An 8,621-nucleotide genomic window follows, 5' to 3' on the forward strand; every position below is an offset into this window, starting at 1 on the left:
GTATCTATAGTCTTCTGTGGGTGGCTCAGAGGTTAAAGCATCTGCCTGGAATGTGGGAGACCCAAGTTCAATCTCTGAGTTGGGAAGATCCTCTGGAGAAGGAAAAGGCAACCCACTCCAGTACTCTTGCCTGGAAAATCCCATGGATGGAGGAGCCTCGTAGGCTGCAGTCCATGGGGTCACAAAGAGTCGGACATGACTGAACGACTTCACTTTCGCTTTTCACTTTCATGCATTGGAGAAGGAAATGGCAACCCACTCCAGTGTTCTTGCCTGGAGAATCCCAGGGACCGGGGAGCCTGGTGGGCTGCCATCTAAAAGGGGTCGCACAGAGTCAGACACGACTGAAGCAACTTAGCAGCAGCAGCAGCAGCAGCAGGTACTGACAGACAATTATTATAAATGGATGCTGTAAACTTACAGTATTGCTAAATACAGTACTGTGAATATATTTTCTCTTACGATTTTCTTAAGAAAATTTTAGTTTCTCTACTTTACTTTATTATAAGATTACAGTAGAAAATACTTATAGCATACAAAATATGCAATCACTGGTTATCAGTACGGCTTCCAGTCAACAGTAGGTTATTAGTAGTTAAGTTTGGGCAGAGTGAAAAGTATACAGTTATTTTTGACTGCATGGGGGATTGGTGCCTCTAACCTCCCTCCACATTGCTCAAGGGTCAGTTGTACATCCAAAGGAAGTGAAGTCAGTATCTCAAAGAGACATCTTCACTCCTGTGTTCATTGCACCATTATTTACAATAGCCAAGATATGGTAACAACCCAGATCTTTACCAACAGAAATATTGATTTAAAAAATGTGGTAGACACAGACAATGGGATATAATTTCACCTTAAAAATGAAAGAAATCCTGTTATATGAGGCAACATGGAGAAACCACAGGGACATTATTCTACATGAAATAAGCCAGTCACAGAAGGACAAATGCTGCATGGTTCCACTTATATGAGGTATCTAAAGTCTTTAAACACATAGAAACACAGAAGGCCCGGGGCAGGGAGAAATGAGCAATTGCTTTTCACTTGGTATAATGTTTCAGTTATGCAAGATGAATAAATTCCAAAGATCTGCTGTGCAACATTATGCCTATATTTAACATTACTGTATTGTGTGCCTAAATATTTAAGTGAGTAGATCTGATGTTGTGTTTTTACCACACACTAATTTGAAAGTTGGTTGTCTTGCTCTCTCTCCAGTAGAGAGTAAGTGAAAGCATTTAGAAAACTCTTTTATACTGTTAGAGAGTGAGAATGTCAATGGGTGAAGCCACTGTTGAAAACAGTATTGAGGTTCCTCAAAAAATTAAAAATTGAATTACCATATGATTCATCAAACCCACTTCTGGGTATCTATCCAAAGGAGTTAAAATTACACTCTCCAAGAGATATCAGTATTCCCATATTTGTTGCAGCATTATTCACAATAATCAAGACAGGGAAGCAGCCTAAATGTCCTTTGATGAATCAATGGATAAATATATGGTGCATACATATCATGGAGTGTTGTGTAGTTAGAGTGTGTGTCCTCAGTCGCTCAGTTGTGTCCAACTCTTTTCCGACCCCATGGAATCGAAGCTCCTCTGTCCATGGGATTCTCCAGGCAAGAATACTAGAGGGGGTTGCTGTTTCCTGCTCCAGGGGAGGATGCCATTTCCTTCTCCAATGGGTTGCCTCCTACAAGTGGGTTGCCATTTCCTCCTCCAGGGGATCTTCCCAATCCAGGGATCGAACCTGAGTCTCCTGTGTGTCCTGCATTGGCAGGTGGATTATTTACCACTGAGCTACCTGGGAAGCCCATAATGGAGTATTATTCAGCCTTAAAAAGAAGGAAACTTTGTCATTTGCAATAATAGAGATGGCCTAGATCATATTATGTTAAGTGAAATAAGCCAGACACAGAATGACAAATACATGATACCACTTAAATGAAGAATCTAAAACAGGCAAACTGATAGAAGCAGGGTAGGATGGTGATTGTCAGGGCCTGGGAGGAGGTGTAATGAGGAAGTGATTGCCAAAGGACACAGATTTTCAGTTATATAAGATGAATAATTTCTACAAATGTACTGTATAGCATAGAGCTTATATTTAACAATTCTATATTGGATACTTAAAGATTTTCTGAAAGGGTGGATGTTACATTAATTGTTCTTATTCCTCCCCACCTCCAAAAAAATAAATGAGTAAATAAATAATGAGGGTAGGAGGAAACTTTGGAGGTAATGGACATGTTGTAGGCATATATTGTAAATATAGATCACAAGCAGGGATTCCCACCATCCAGGCCTTGGACCAGTACCTCCTGTGAGAGCAGTAGGGGCATTTAGATTAGAAATAAAGTTCATAATAAATGTAATGTGTTTGAATTATCCCAAAACTATCCCCCACTCCCAGTCTGTGGAAAAATTGTCTTCTACAAAACCAGTCCCTGGTGCCAAAAAGGTTGGGGACTGCTGAAAGAACAAGTCAAAAGCAGGGGTAAGGAGGGCAGGCAGTTGGAGTTGAAAGCAAGTGTAAATGGCCTGTGGTGATGCAGTTTGGAGCCTTGTTGTTGTTCAGTCATTAAGTCATGTCCCACTCTTTGTGACCCCATGGACTGCAGCTCACCAGCGCCCCCTGCCCTTCACTGTATCCCAGAGTTCTCTCAAACTCATGTGCATGGAGTCAGTGATGTCATCCAACCATCTCATCCTCTACACCCCCTTCTTCTCCTGCCCTCAATCTTTCCTTCCTAGCATCAGGGTGTTTTCCAATGAGTCGGCTCTTTGCATCAAGTGGTCAAAGTATTGGAGCTTCAGCATCAGTCATTCAAATGAATATTCAAGGTTGATTTCCTTTAGGATGGACTGGCTTGATCTCCTTGCTGTCCAAGAGACTCTCAAGTCTTCTCCAAGACCACACTTCAGTTCAGTTCAGTCGCTCAGTCATGTCCGACTCTGTGACCCATGAATCGCAGCACGCCAGGCCTCCCTGTCCATCACCAACTCCCAGAGTTCACTCAAACTCACGTCCATCGAGTCAGTGATGCCATCCAGCCATCTCATCCTCTGTCGTCCCCTTCTCCTCCTGCCCCCAATCCCTCCCAACATCAGAGTCTCTTTCAATGAGTCAACTCTTCACATGAGGTGGCCAAAGTACTGGAGTTTCAGCTTTAGCATCATTCCTTCCAAAGAAATCCCAGGGCTGATCTCCTTCAGAATGTTGGATCTCCTTGCAGTCCAAGGGACTCTCAAGTCTTCTCCAGCACCACAGTTCAAAAGCATCAATTCTTTGGAGCTCAGCTTTCTTCACAGTCCAACTCTCACATCCATACATGACTACTGGAAAAACTATAGCCTTGACTAGACGGACATTTGTTGGCAAAGTGATATCTCTGTTTTGAATATGCTATCTAGGTTGGTCATAACTTTCCTTCCAAGGAGTAAGCATCTTTTAATTTCATGGCTGCAATCACCATCTACAGTGATTTTGGAGCCCCCCAAAAATAAAGTCTGACACTGTTTCCACTGTTTCCCCGTCTATTTCCCATGAAGTGATGGGACCAGATGCTATAATCTTGGTTTTCTGAATGTTGAGCTTTAAGCCAACTTTTTCACTCTCCTCTTTCACTTTCATCAAGAGGCTTTTTAGACCACAGTTAGAAAACATCAATTACTTGGCGCTCAGCCTTCTTTATGGTCCAACTCTCACATCCGTACATGACTACTGGAAAAACCATAACTTTGACTATAGTGACCTTTGTTGGCAAAGTATGTCTCTGTTTTTTAATACACTGTCTAGGTTTGGAGCCTTAGGAAAATGCAAAGCCATCAGTGAGAGGTCATTTTAAGTGAAGTAGCTGTGGGCTAGAGAGACAGTGGGAGTGGTGAGCACGGCCAGATCTTCAGATGGAGGGCCTCAGAGAGTTCAAAGTCTCCCGGACTGGTGACCTTTACCCTGGGTTGAGGGAGCCAGAGACCTCTCCATTAAGAAGGTATTCAATTTTTTTTAATTTTAATCGATTATTTTATCTTGTGTGTAATTGGGCAAATTCTAGGCAAGTTCTAGGTTTTCTTGTTGGTACTTAAATATGTGGACATCTTTTTTTGGGGTGTTAGTTCTAAAAGGTCTTGTAGGTCTTCATAGAACCGTTCAACTTCAGCTTCTTCAGCGTTACTGGTTGGGGCATAGGCTTGGATCACCATGATATTGAATGGTTTGCCTTGGAAACGAACAGAGATCATTCTGTCGTTTTTAAGATTGCATATAAGTACTGCATTTTGGACTCTTTTGTTGACCATGATGGCTACTCCATTTCTTCTAAGGGATTCCTGCCCACAGTAGAAGATATAATGGTCATCTGAGTTAAATTCACCCATGCCAGTCCATTTTAGTTCGCTGATTCCTAGAATGTCGATGTTGACTCTTGCCATCTCTTGTTTGACCACTTCCAATTTGCCTTGATTCATGGAACTAACACGCCAGGTTCTTATGCAATATTGCTCTTTACAGCATCGGACCTTGCTTCTATCACCAGTGACGTCCACAACTGGGTATTGTTTTTGATTTGGCTCCATCCCTTCATTCTTTCTGGAGTTATTTCTCCACTGATCTCCTGTAGCATATTGGGCACCTACCGACCTGGGGAGTTCCTCTTATAGTATCCTATCATTTTGCCTTTTCATACTGTTCATCGGGTTCTCAAGGCAAGAATACTGAAGTGGTTTGCCATTCCCTTCTCCAGTTGACCACATTCTGTCAGATCTCTCCACCATTACCTGCCCATCTTGGGTTGCCCCAGGGGCATGGCTTACTTTCATTGAGTTAGATAAGGCTGTGGTCCTAGTGTGATTAGATTGACTAGTTTTCTGTGATTATGGTTTCAGTGTGTCGGCCCTTTGATGCCCTCTTGCAAAATCTACCATCTTACTTGGGTTTCTCTTACATTGGACATGGGGTATCTCTTCATGGCTGCTCCAGCAAAGTGCAGCCACTGCTCCTTACCTTGGACGAGGTTACCCCTCCTGACCTTGAACATGTAGTAGTTCCTCTCGGCCCTGCTGCCCCTTGGACGTGGGGTTGCTCCTCTCGGCCACCGCCCCTGACCTCAGGCGTGGGGTAGCTCCTCTCAGCTGTGCTTCTGCACAATTCTTCACAGCCACTGCACTTCTGAGAAACCGCTTTCTTGAGAAACCTATATGCAGGTCAGGAAGCAACAGTTAGAACTGGACATGGAACAACAGACTGGTTCCAAATAGGAAAAGGAGTACGTCAAGGCTGTATATTGTCACCCTGCTTATTTAACTTATATGCAGAGTACATCATGAGAAATGCTGGGCTGGAAGAAGCACAAGCTGGAATCAAGATTGCCGGGAGAAATATCAATAACCTCAGATATGCAGATGACACCACCCTTATGGCAGAAAGTGAAGAGGAACTAAAAAGCCTTTTGATGAAAGTGAAAGAATAGAGTGAAAACGTTTGCTTAAAGCTCAACATTCAGAAAACTAAGATCATGGCATCTGGTCCCATCACTTCATGGGAAATAGATGGGGAAACAGTGTCAGACTTTATTTTTGGGGCTCCAAAATCACTGCAGCCATGGTGATTGCAGCCATGAAATTAAAAGACACTTACTCCTTGGAAGGAAAGTTATGACCAACCTAGATGGCATATTCAAAAGCAGAGACATTACTTTGCCAACAAAGGTCCGTCTAGTCAAGGCTATGGTTTTTCCCAGTAGTCATGTATGGATGTGAGAGTTGGACTGTGAAGAAAGCTGAGCGCCGAAGAATTCATGCTTTTGAACTGTGGTATTGGAGAAGACTCTTGAGAGTCCCTTGGACTGCAAGGAGATCCAACCAGTCCATCCTAAAGGAGACCAGTCCTGGGTGTTCATTGGAAGGACTGATTCTGAGGCTGAAACTCCAATACTTTGGCCACCTCATGTGAAGAGTTGACTCATTGGAAAAGACCCTGATGCTGGGAGGGATTGGGGGCAGGAGGAGAAGGGGACGACAGATGATGAGATGGCTGGATGGCATCACCAATTTGATGCACATGAGTTTGGGTGAACTCTGGGAGTTGGTGATGGACAGGGAGGCCTGGTGTGCTGCAATTGATGGGGTCCCAAAGAGTCGGACACAACTGAGGGACTGACCTGACTGAACTGAAATACGCAGAAATATTGGCTATTTAGACGAAAGGGTAGCTGGGAGGGAAGATACTGGTCAGTGACAAAAATTCTAAGAATTTTGAGTTTACAACTGGGAAAGATTCTACCTTAAGCACATTTTATGTTATGTCCTCTGGTGTGAATGTTACATGATTGTCCTTGCTAGGCAACATTTTAGTTCACTGTGATTTTCTTTATCTTGGTGTTTGGTTAATGTGCTGGAGTTCAGGGGGCTAGTGAAACAGCATGTGAAACAATCGACCATCTTAAACTGGTTTGACCTTCTCAAATACATTGTTGATTAATCACACCTTGAGTCATTTTACAAAGAAAGAACTGCATGTGTCCAAGAAGGAACATATAACCTCAGGATGACCGCGGAGCCAAGATCTTCAGTCTGCAAAACTCAGAGAAGAGAAATGTTGCCCCGAGGGCCATTTACAAAGTGAGAAGGTTTCCTTCAATAAGGAAAACCTGGCTTCCAGTAACCTGAGTAGCTGAAACGGACTAATTGAAGACTAGCCAATTAGCTTCCAAGTTAGAAATTCCCCTGACCCCTTAGATTTCAGGGGCTTCCCTTGTGGCTCAGCTGGTAAAGAATTTGCCTGCAACTCGGGAGATCTGGTTTGATCCCTGGGTTTGGAAAATCCCCTGGAGAAGGGAAAGGCTACCCACTCCATTATTCTGGCCTGGAAAATTCCATGGACTGTATAGTCCATGGGGTCACAAATAGTTGGACACGACTGAGAAACTTCCACTTCACTTCAGTTAGATTGCACCCAGGCTGCTGGATTGAAGAGAAATTTGAAACCTTGCCTCCTGCACTGGTTGGCCTTGCAGTAAATCTCTTTTCTCAAAAGTTCTTGCCATAAGTATTGGCTTCTGTGCGCATCTGTCAGTGAGCCCATGTTCAGTGAGTTTGGGCAGCCCAGTTGAGATTTGGGACTTGTGACCATCTGCCTGAGGCACTGTAGCCCCTGGCAGAGTGTGGGTTCTCAGCACCCACCCTGAGTGGCCACCTCGACTGAGTTTGTCTAGCGAATCATCTCTCGTGTTCTTGCTTCCTCGCCATGGCACTCCGGGATCCTCATGCCCCTTTCACTTTTAAAAAAAGAAACAGCTCCTGGATAAGACATCTTTGGGATGAGTAAATTCATTAAAATGTCCCTGTAGCTAAATGTGCTAAATGTAGTTAAAATGTGCCTGTAGTCTAGTAATCTTGTCAGGACTGTGGGTTAGATAGGATGAGATGGTTGGATGGCATCACCAATTCAATGGACTTGAATTTGAGCAAACCCCAGAAGATAGTGAAGGACAGGGAAGCCTGGCGTGCTGCAGTCCATGGGGTCGCAAAGAGTTGGACATGACAGGGCGACTGAAGAATGACAGTAACACTGTGGGATAGAGTCCCACCTAGGGGAGTTTATTCCATTTGGTTAGAATCATAAGGCTACAACCATGGGTTAGAGACCCACCCTAAGAGGACAATGCAAGAGGTTAGACCTGCTGAGGTACTCAAAGGATTGGGTTAGAGCTCTGAATACTGGGTTAAGGTCCCAGGCCTTTGGATTTACATGCCTGTTTGTCTATGTCTGATGTGTTGGGATTGGTTAATAGGAGTTGGCTTTTGGTTGACTGTGACAAAACTTTATTAAACCTGATATTAATGAGGGTCCTCTGAATCAGGAGATAAAACACCTTGCTCCTGGACTGGAAACCTTGCTTTATGGAGGTGATGGGGTTTTTTCCCCATGCCTAAGGTGATGGCCCAGAGGTATTGTTACAGATGGATATTCTATTGTTTTTAAAAAAGTTATTGGAAAATTGTTGATTTACATTCTTATGTTAGTTTCAGGTGTACAGCAAAGTGATTCAGTTACACATACAGTCAATCTTTTCCAGATTCTTTTCCCATATAGGTTATTACAGAATATTGAGTAGAGTTGCCTATGCTATATAGGAGGTCCTGTTCGGTTATCTATTTCCTATATTGGTGGTGTGTGTATGTTCATCTCAAGCTTCTAATGTAACCCTCCCACCAAAGTTTCCCTTTTGGTAATCATAAGTCTGTTTTCAAATTGTGTGAGTGTATTTCTGTTTTGTAAATAATTACATTTGTGTCATTTTTAGAAATTAGATTGTACCTATGAGCAATTTACTATGGTATTTGTCTTTGACTTCACTCAGTATGACAATCTCTAGGTCCATCCATGTTGCTGAAAATGGCATTCTTTCATTCTTTTCTATGGTTGAGTATTCTTCCATTGTATTTATGTATCACATCTTATTCATCTGTTGATGGACCTTTAGGTTGTTTCCATGTCTTGGCTATTGTAGACAGTGCTGCAATGAACACGGGGGTGCTTGTTCCTATTCAAATTATGGTTTTTGTTAGATGCATGCCCAGATAGTCTATTTTTAAAAATTTTATTGGAGTAAAGTT

The sequence above is a fragment of the Bos grunniens genome, chromosome X (assembly GCF_055505025.1).
Source record: "Bos grunniens cultivar Pamir isolate PY7600 chromosome X, Bosgru_T2T1.0, whole genome shotgun sequence".
Taxonomy (NCBI): domain Eukaryota; kingdom Metazoa; phylum Chordata; class Mammalia; order Artiodactyla; family Bovidae; genus Bos; species Bos grunniens.